An 8,504-nucleotide genomic window follows, 5' to 3' on the forward strand; every position below is an offset into this window, starting at 1 on the left:
GTAGTTATGTCACTTCTTGTCACACTTCACGGTCTCTGTCTACTGGGACGCTGTGGGAGCTTTGGTTCCTGAATTGCTGTGATTTAGGGAGGGTTCAAAGTTTAGTGATTGGAGCTCCAGCAATGGGGTAGAAGCCAGACTTAAAGCCCTAAGAGAGGGGTTGCCCACGCAAGCAAAAGTTGGGTTAGTCTTTGCAAGGTCAGATGGATGAATTAATAAGTAAGTTTTGTGGGGGTTTTCAGTACTGTTTAATTTTCCATATTTATTATATTGGGGCTATATAGTGGCAAGTGGGAAATCAACATGGCAACTGAAATTACTTTCCTTTCATCCATTTGGTGGCTTTTATGATTATTGGGTGTGTTTGTGTTTTTTTTTCTTTGGTTGGTTCAAATGTCACTATAGTTTGTTTTACAGCTAGAGGTTTGCGTTTGATTTAAAAAAAAAAAAAATCAAATCAGAATTTTTTTGCCCTGTAGAGACTTTCCCACACATTACATACACATGCTAGATGTAAGACTTAATTAAATACTAGGGCCTAGAAATTCAGTGGGCTGCGCCACCCGTTAGCGCCCAAAGAGGGCACTTAGTGGGTTTTGCGCCACTGGCCACGCCTCCCGCTAAATTTAGCGGGACGCTAATGGCGGCGGTAGCCGTTAGCGCTGCGCCGCTACCGATGACTTCATCGGTGTGCGCAGCGCCCCGATCGCAAAATTTGGTAGCGCCCCCTGCTTTTGCGACTGGTTCAGGGGGGCCTACCTGCGGCGGTAGAGGCGCTGAGTGCGGGGCGGCCAGCACCTCTCCGCGCTGCCGTCCCCGGCCTCCTTAAACCCCCCCCCCCCCCCCCCCGTGGAGTGCCGGCTGTGTCCCGAGAGCCCGGCACTTCTCCTCGATGCCGGGCTCTTTTGCTGGCACTCGCGCTCTTTGAGCGCGCTGCAGCAGGCCCCTCCCCTTTAAGAAGGGGAGGAAGGTCTGCAGTACTGCAGCGCGCCGTGCCGCAGCGTGTGCGTTACGCTGCGAACTTCAGTTGCAGTGCCCCAAGAGGGATACGGGGCGCCTCGAGTAGCGCCACGCTTCCCTCTGGGGTGCTGAAACTGAATTTGCGGCGGGCGGCCACGACTTCTTCCGGGGCGCTACTTCCGGCGCCCTGGCGAGGCTGGCGCCCCAAATGGGGCGCCAGTGAATTTCTAGGCCTAGGTCTCCTGTGACGTTGTGGAAAGTCAGAGGATACGCTACTCTTGTGACATTGGGGGATTAATGCCATGTAGAGCATAACCTCTGCCATTGAAAAACAGCGCGCTTATGCCACAGTTACGCTGAAACTTTACAGAAAATTCCAGGCCATATATCTTTTTAAAGTATAACTTTGTTGGTGCCATCAACATTGGAACTTTATATGTTTAATGTTTGCAGTGATGACAGGGTGGGGGGTGGGGGGGGGGTGCGGCGGCAACACCACAATAAGCTAGGGAAGCTGGAGGGTAAATTGGAAAATCACAGTAAGAGAAAGAATTAAATATTATGAAAAAATCTTAAGTTGTAGCCTGTTTGAGATGCAGTCCAAGTTGTTCACCTCCAAAGGCACCACCTCCTTGAGCTTTTTGCTTAACAAATCTGCTTTTTCACAATTTGACTGGAGGTGCTTTATTCTAAAATGACAAAACACTGACATCTGAATTAAAAAGTGATGCAGAAATCAATAATGGAGTGACTTGGGTAATACTGCATAATGGTGTCCTTCACTGTCCCACAGAGTAGGCGAATGCATCTCGCATGGCAAATTCATAGTCTCGCCCAGGGTGTGGAAGAGAGTTGACTAATGAAAATCAAATGTTGCAAGAAGAGGAGCTGGTAATCAGAGAGTGACTTATCCTATATATCTCAACATCTGACAGAATTTACTATATTCAATACCAGACCATGAGTCACTAGATAGGCAGCTACCACTCTCTCACTCCGAGTCCTTACTGTGGAACTGGTTATCAGGAACATTGTTTCATAAGTGTGCAACACACAGTATACAAGTCAATCCCTGAAAGCGTCTCTCCAGTTACAAGAGATCCACTGAAGCCTTGTGCTTCCTTTAGTACCCAGTGATTTCACTGATGACTTTAACAATGTTTGTGGTGGTAATCTGTGCTTATTTACCATCACTTTTTAGTACTTTAGTCTACTGTAACTGATTATTAATAAATAAGCTTTAATTTCTGTGATTATATCCTTCTGCAATCCTCATCAGGATGCTGTACACAAATATGTCGCCATCTGTGGCGTTCTTGGTAGCTTTAAAATAGGAACTAAATCCTTTGTGCATATTATTCACAGTTGTTTTTATTGTTTCTGTAATTCTCTGCTTCGTTTCATTAACTGAGATATTTATCTGAAGGTTAATTTTTAATACTTTTTTTGAAGAATATATTTCTGGACTCAGTCCTAATTTATGTCTTCATTCATCAACCCCTGATTCCTCAATTAATTAACATATTTATAACTCAAACACATTTATTTACATAATGAATTTAATTCACTGATCTAGGTCATGGTTCACTTGCTTTTTTCATGACTGTTTATTCATTGACTTAGTCTTTGTCTGCATAGCCAGCTCCAGTTCTCATCTCTGTCCATCTTCATTCATGCAGAGTAACAAATTACGAACCCAATCCATAACAAAATAAAAACGTGGTAACCCCCTCACCAGAAAAACCAACACCGTTCACACACTTTTTATAGCACAAAAATGCATTGTTTCTAACTTCCTCATTAAGGTGGAAAAATCAGAATTAATGTGGAAACTATCAGGAAAGGATGAACTGGCTGGGTCTCTTTCTCTTGACAAGAGAAGGCTGAGGAGTGACCTAATAGAGGTCTTTAAAATACGACATATGAAGGAGTAGACAGAGGCCTAGAAATTGGGTTGGTAGCGCCGGCGCTGAGCGCCTAAAGAGACCTAGAATTGGGGCGAAGCCCTATGTTGGAGCGAGCGCTATGAAGATAGCGCCAACTCAGATATTGACTCTACATTTAGCGCCTGCGCTAAGTGTTTGCGTGCGCCCGTGAGCGCAAGCAGCTCATGACATCATTTCAGTGTGCAACGCCTTTTAGGAGCGCCTGAGCGCATATTGGGCGGCGCCCGGAGCCTTAGCGCCCAGCGCTATTAGTGATAGTTCAAGGGAGGGCTAACAGGCCCTTCTCGGAGTAGGGCGGCGCTATTTAAAGGGGACAGCTCTAGTGCAGAATCTTCTGCCACTTGGCCTGCTCATTAGCTCGCCAACTCTCTAGCAGCGATCACAATGTGGAGCGGAGTTCTGGGAATTTAGCTTTACAGTACTTGGGACCTTCAACCCTGTCCGAACCACTTGCACCACTACACCTAAAAGCCTTTTGACCAACTGACATCGGAATGGGAGCTTGTTTGGAGGGCGACGGCCTCATCGCCCAACACTGTGAAGGGGCAGAGAGACGGCGGGAGAGAGGGCCAGGATTGGCCAGAATGAGGAGGGGCAATGGAGGTCGCCCAATCCGACGGGATGCTGCGAGGGTCTTTAGGCAGCAGGTGACAAGCCTTGACATGTCGGAGGAGCAGTGTTTGCGAAGGCTCCGAAACTGGAGGGACATTGTTACTGATCTGTGCCACCTGCTTGGTCAGCATCTGCAGCCGCGTGAACGCTGCAGAACCTCTCTGTCCGTTATGGCTAAACTGACTGATGCCCTCCATTTTTATGGCAACGGATCCTTTCAGTCAGCCATTGGGGACAATGCGACTGTCGCTCAGGCTGCAGTCCGCTGTTGCATCCAGCAAGTGACAGATGCCCTTTATAGGCGAACGCGTCAATTCATTACCTTCCCTCGGACCCTGCACAAGCAGGCGGAGGAGGAGGAGGAAGATGGAAGGGCTGCTGAAAGTGGAAGGTCCATTCGTCAGAGGCTCCTCTGGACTCGTGTCGACACCCCTGTGGCGGAATGATGAGAGTCTTAACTCATGCGCACTTTGGATGTTTCAGGGCCTCTGAATGCCAGCATCACTGAAAGTAGTCACATGCACCATGCAACATTGAAACTTCTGTTTATTGACACAAAAGTCTTTCATTACAGCTAAACAACGTAATGTGAGCACAAACCATAACTTTCAAAATAACTGTTAACTGTTCGGCCAAGCCGCAAAACTCAACAACCCTCAGCAAATATAACAGCAGGTGAGGGTGTCCTTGAATTTGGACAAACAAACGTCTCACCACCTCCCTGTACAACTGACCCCTTCAGGGAGAACGACTTCTCTTCTGCGCCCGGCCCCTTCCCTCCCTGCTGCTCCTACGTAATTGGACCCCAGTGGCGGGCTCAAGGCTGGGGGACGCCTCCTGACTGTCTGGAAGCGCGGAAGTCCCTGAGGGACGGCCTGGCCGACCTCTGGGCTTGGAGGGTGCGGACGCAGGATGATTGCTGTGACCATGGCTGGGAGCAGTGTGGCCTGCAGGTGGTGGCAGCTGCAATGCAGGCGTCCCAGCGCTGGCATATGCAATGCTCTCCTGCCGAGAGAGGACACCTGCACCATGGTCGGACGACACACTGGCTATCTGAGGGGAGCGGCTCGGCTCATCCGCCACAATCGCATGCTCCACTGATTCCTGGCCTTGTACGGGAGTGGAAGGGCCCGGGGTGATCCTATCTGATGCAGAGAGGGTGGCTGCAGTGAGAGATCGCGTTGCGTCAATCTGGCTGTGGAGGAGCCCAGCAAGTGACTGCGTGGCAACAGTGAGGACCTGTGTGCCAGGTGCCAGTGCTTCGGAGAAGGCCTGGACAGTTCTTCCCATGGCTTCGGACAAGGCAGGTGCCGACCGCTCCACTGCCTCGGACAAGCCCTGCACAGACCTTTCCAGGGATTGTCCGAAGCCCTGAACAGTCCTTTCCATTGCCGACTCAAAGCCGTGGACAGTCCTCTCCATTGTTGGGCTGGAGCCCTGGATAGTCCTGTCCATTGTGGCCCCGAAGCCCTGGATAGACCTGTCCATAGTTTCCCCGAACACCTGGAGAGTCCTCTCCATTGTGGCCCCAAAGCACTGCAGAGTCCTCTCCATTGTTGCCCCGAAGTCCAACATACTCCTAGCCAATGAATCTATTGACTCGGGCATCTTCTCCACTGCAGCCATCAGCTCTGTGTGTCTGACCCGGGCCTGTTTGCTCATCTCAGCCAGGCGACGGACCTCATCTGCACTCTGTGCAGCAGTCATGATGACCTGCCTTGCCCTCCGGGGAGACTGTGGCCGAACTTGCCTATCCCCCATGCGCTGCTGCATGCCGCTTGGTCCGGCAACTGGTTCATCCTCAGAGCCACACCCCCCCCCCCCCCCCTCCCCTCCAGGGGACTACTATCCCCAGTCTGCAGATGCCTCAGCTCCCCGGATTCTGCAGCGGCTGGTCCAGAATCCTCCTGGTCCTCGCCTCCGGTGGCACTGGCAGCTTCAGCGCGTTGAGCCCGAGTTGGTGCTGCTTCATCTGAAAGTGGGAGGTGGAAGAGTGGCTTTAGCAAAAGGACAGCTTTGCTGAAAGGCATGCCAGATTGCGGCAAGGCTCTGACATGGCTGCACACTGAGGATGCATGCTGGCGGGGGGACCAAGTGGAAGGCAACAGGTGAAAAAGCTGAGAGTCTTACCCTCGCTGTCGGTAATGGGGTCGGCAGATGCAGTGGTCACAGGACCAGACAGACGTCCTCCAAGTATCTGGTGCACTCTCTCCTCCAGATCCGTGAGAGTGACCACTTGTGCAGGTCCGCCACCGGTTCGACGCTGCTCCTTTCGAATCATCGCCAGCTTGGCCTGCAGGGGAAAGAAGGGGAGGTTCTGTTAGACGATGCCTTGAGACCTCATCGCATGCCCCCCATGGTGCAAGAGCCCTTACATCAGGCCTTGAGACATCAGTCCATGTGTGTGCCCAGAAAGGGCCATGGGTGCATACTGACAGATGGCCATTGGCGCATCATTGCAGCAGGGTGCCCGAAGTCAGCTGCAGATGGAGGGAAGCACAAGTTTGGTAAAGCATCACTTACCCTAACGATCCGTGTGAGGTCGTTGAATTTCTTCCTGCACTGAACAGGGGTCCTGGTCGCCATGCTGCTGGAGTTGACCCTCACAGCAACCTCCCTCCAAGATCGTCGATAAGCCTTCTGATTCGGCCTCTTGCCATTATCCGGATACAGGACCTCTCGACTGTGTTCAACTGCAGCAACCAAGTGGTCCAGAGCCTCAGTGCTGAAGCACTCTGCTCTCTGCCTAACCTTCTCCATGATGAACAAGTTTGTACCGCCAGACAAGGGCGAGCGCCGAATCTGAGGCCTACAGGGCGTTTGGTGTTGAAGCTCAGGCTGACTGACCCACCCCTTTAAGAGCCGGCCGGCGCCTGGAGGTCTCGTGCTTTCCCGTAATTGAGTTCACCTGCGCTGCGCCTGTCCGCGGCAAAATTGAGTAGCGCCTGACCTTTTGCGCCTTAAGAGCACCGTGCAACGGCTGATTTAGCGCCTCTATCCCCTTTGGGGGCGATACAACCCAATATCGCGCCAGGCGGCGATAAGTTTCGTCTGGCTATAAACTTTGCGCATCGCCAGGTCTAACGCCTCAAGCGGGGCTATACCCAATTTCTAGGCCAGAGTGTTTCCATTTGTGGGGAAGAGCAAAACTCGAGGCCATTAATATAAGATAATCACCAAGAAACCAAATCGAGAAATCAGAAGAAACTTCTTTACCCAGAGAGTGGTGATAATGTGGAACTTGGTACCACAAGGAGTAGTTGAGGCAAATAGTATAGATGCATTTAAGGGGAAGCAAGATAAGTGGAATGGTAGCATAGTGCTAATGTCACTGGGCTACTAATCCAGATGCCTGGACTAATGATCCAAAGATGTGAGTTCAAATCCAGCTGGAATTAAAAAGCTGGTATCAGTAATGGTAACCATGAAACTATCGGATTGTCGTAAAACCCCATCTGGTTCACTAATGTCCTTCAGGAAAGGAAATCTGCCGTCCTTACCATATATGCCATATGTGACTCCAGACCCACAGCAATGTGGTTGATTCTTAATTGCCCTCAGGCCTAGCAAGCCACTCAGTTGTAACAAACGGCTACGAAACAAAATAATAAAGATGAAACCGGACGGATCAACCGCATCAGCTACAGACCCAGCAATGGCACACCCAGCCCAGTCAACCCTGCAAAGTACCCAGCCCAGTCACCCCTGCAAAGTACCCAGCCCAGTCAACCCTGCAAAGTACCCAGCCCAGTCAACCCTGCAAAGTACCCAGCCCAGTCAACCCTGCAATGGCACACCCAGCCCAGTCAACCCTGCAAAGTACCCAGCCCAGTCAACCCTGCAATGGCACACCCAGCCCAGTCAACCCTGCAAAGTACCCAGCCCAGTCAACCCTGCAATGGCACACCCAGCCCAGTCAACCCAGCAAAGTACCCAGCCCAGTCAACCCAGCAATGGCACACCCAGCCCAGTCAACCCTGCAAAGCACCCAGCCCAGTCAACCCTGCAAAGCACCCAGCCCAGTCAACCCTGCAAAGCACCCAGCCCAGTCAACCCTGCAAAGCACCCAGCCCAGTCAACCCAGCAAAGCACCCAGCCCAGTCAACCCTGCCAAGTACCCAGCCCAGTCAACCCTGCAGTACCCAGCCCAGTCAACCCTGCAAAGTACCCTGCCCAGTCAACCCTGCAAAGTACCCAGCCCAGTCAACCCTGCAAAGTACCCAGCCCAGTCAACCCTGCAAAGTACCCAGCCCAGTCAACCCTGCAAAGTACCCAGCCCAGCCAACCCTGCAAAGTACCCAGCCCAGCCAACCCTGCAAAGTACCCAGCCCAGTCAACCCTGCAAAGCACCCAGCCCAGTCAACCCTGCAAAGCACCCAGCCCAGTCAACCCAGCAAAGCACCCAGCCCAGTCAACCCTGCAAAGCACCCAGCCCAGTCAACCCTGCAAAGCACCCAGCCCAGTCAACCCTGCAAAGTACCCAGCCCAGTCAACCCTGCAAAGTACCCAGCCCAGTCAACCCTGCAAAGTACCCAGCCCAGTCAACCCTGCAAAGCACCCAGCCCAGTCAACCCTGCAAATCACCCAGCCCAGTCAACCCTGCAAAGTACCCAGCCCAGTCAACCCTGCAAAGTACCCAGCCCAGTCAACCCTGCAAAGTACCCAGCCCAGTCAACCCTGCAAAGTACCCAGCCCAGTCAACCCTGCAAAGTACCCAGCCCAGTCAACCCTGCAAAGTACCCAGCCCAGTCAACCCTGCAAAGTACCCAGCCCAGTCAACCCTGCAGTACCCAGCCCAGTCAACCCTGCAAAGTACCCAGCCCAGTCAACCCTGCAAAGCACCCAGCCCAGTCAACCCTGCAAAGCACCCAGCCCAGTCAACCCTGCAAAGCACCCAGCCCAGTCAACCCTGCAAAGCACCCAGCCCAGTCAACCCTGCAAAGCACCCAGCCCAGTCAACCCTGCAAAGCACCCAGCCCAGTCAAC

This window comes from Somniosus microcephalus, chromosome 6, assembly GCF_052327205.1.
Source record: "Somniosus microcephalus isolate GS21.2 chromosome 6, FLI_Smic_1.0, whole genome shotgun sequence".
NCBI lineage: Eukaryota > Metazoa > Chordata > Chondrichthyes > Squaliformes > Somniosidae > Somniosus > Somniosus microcephalus.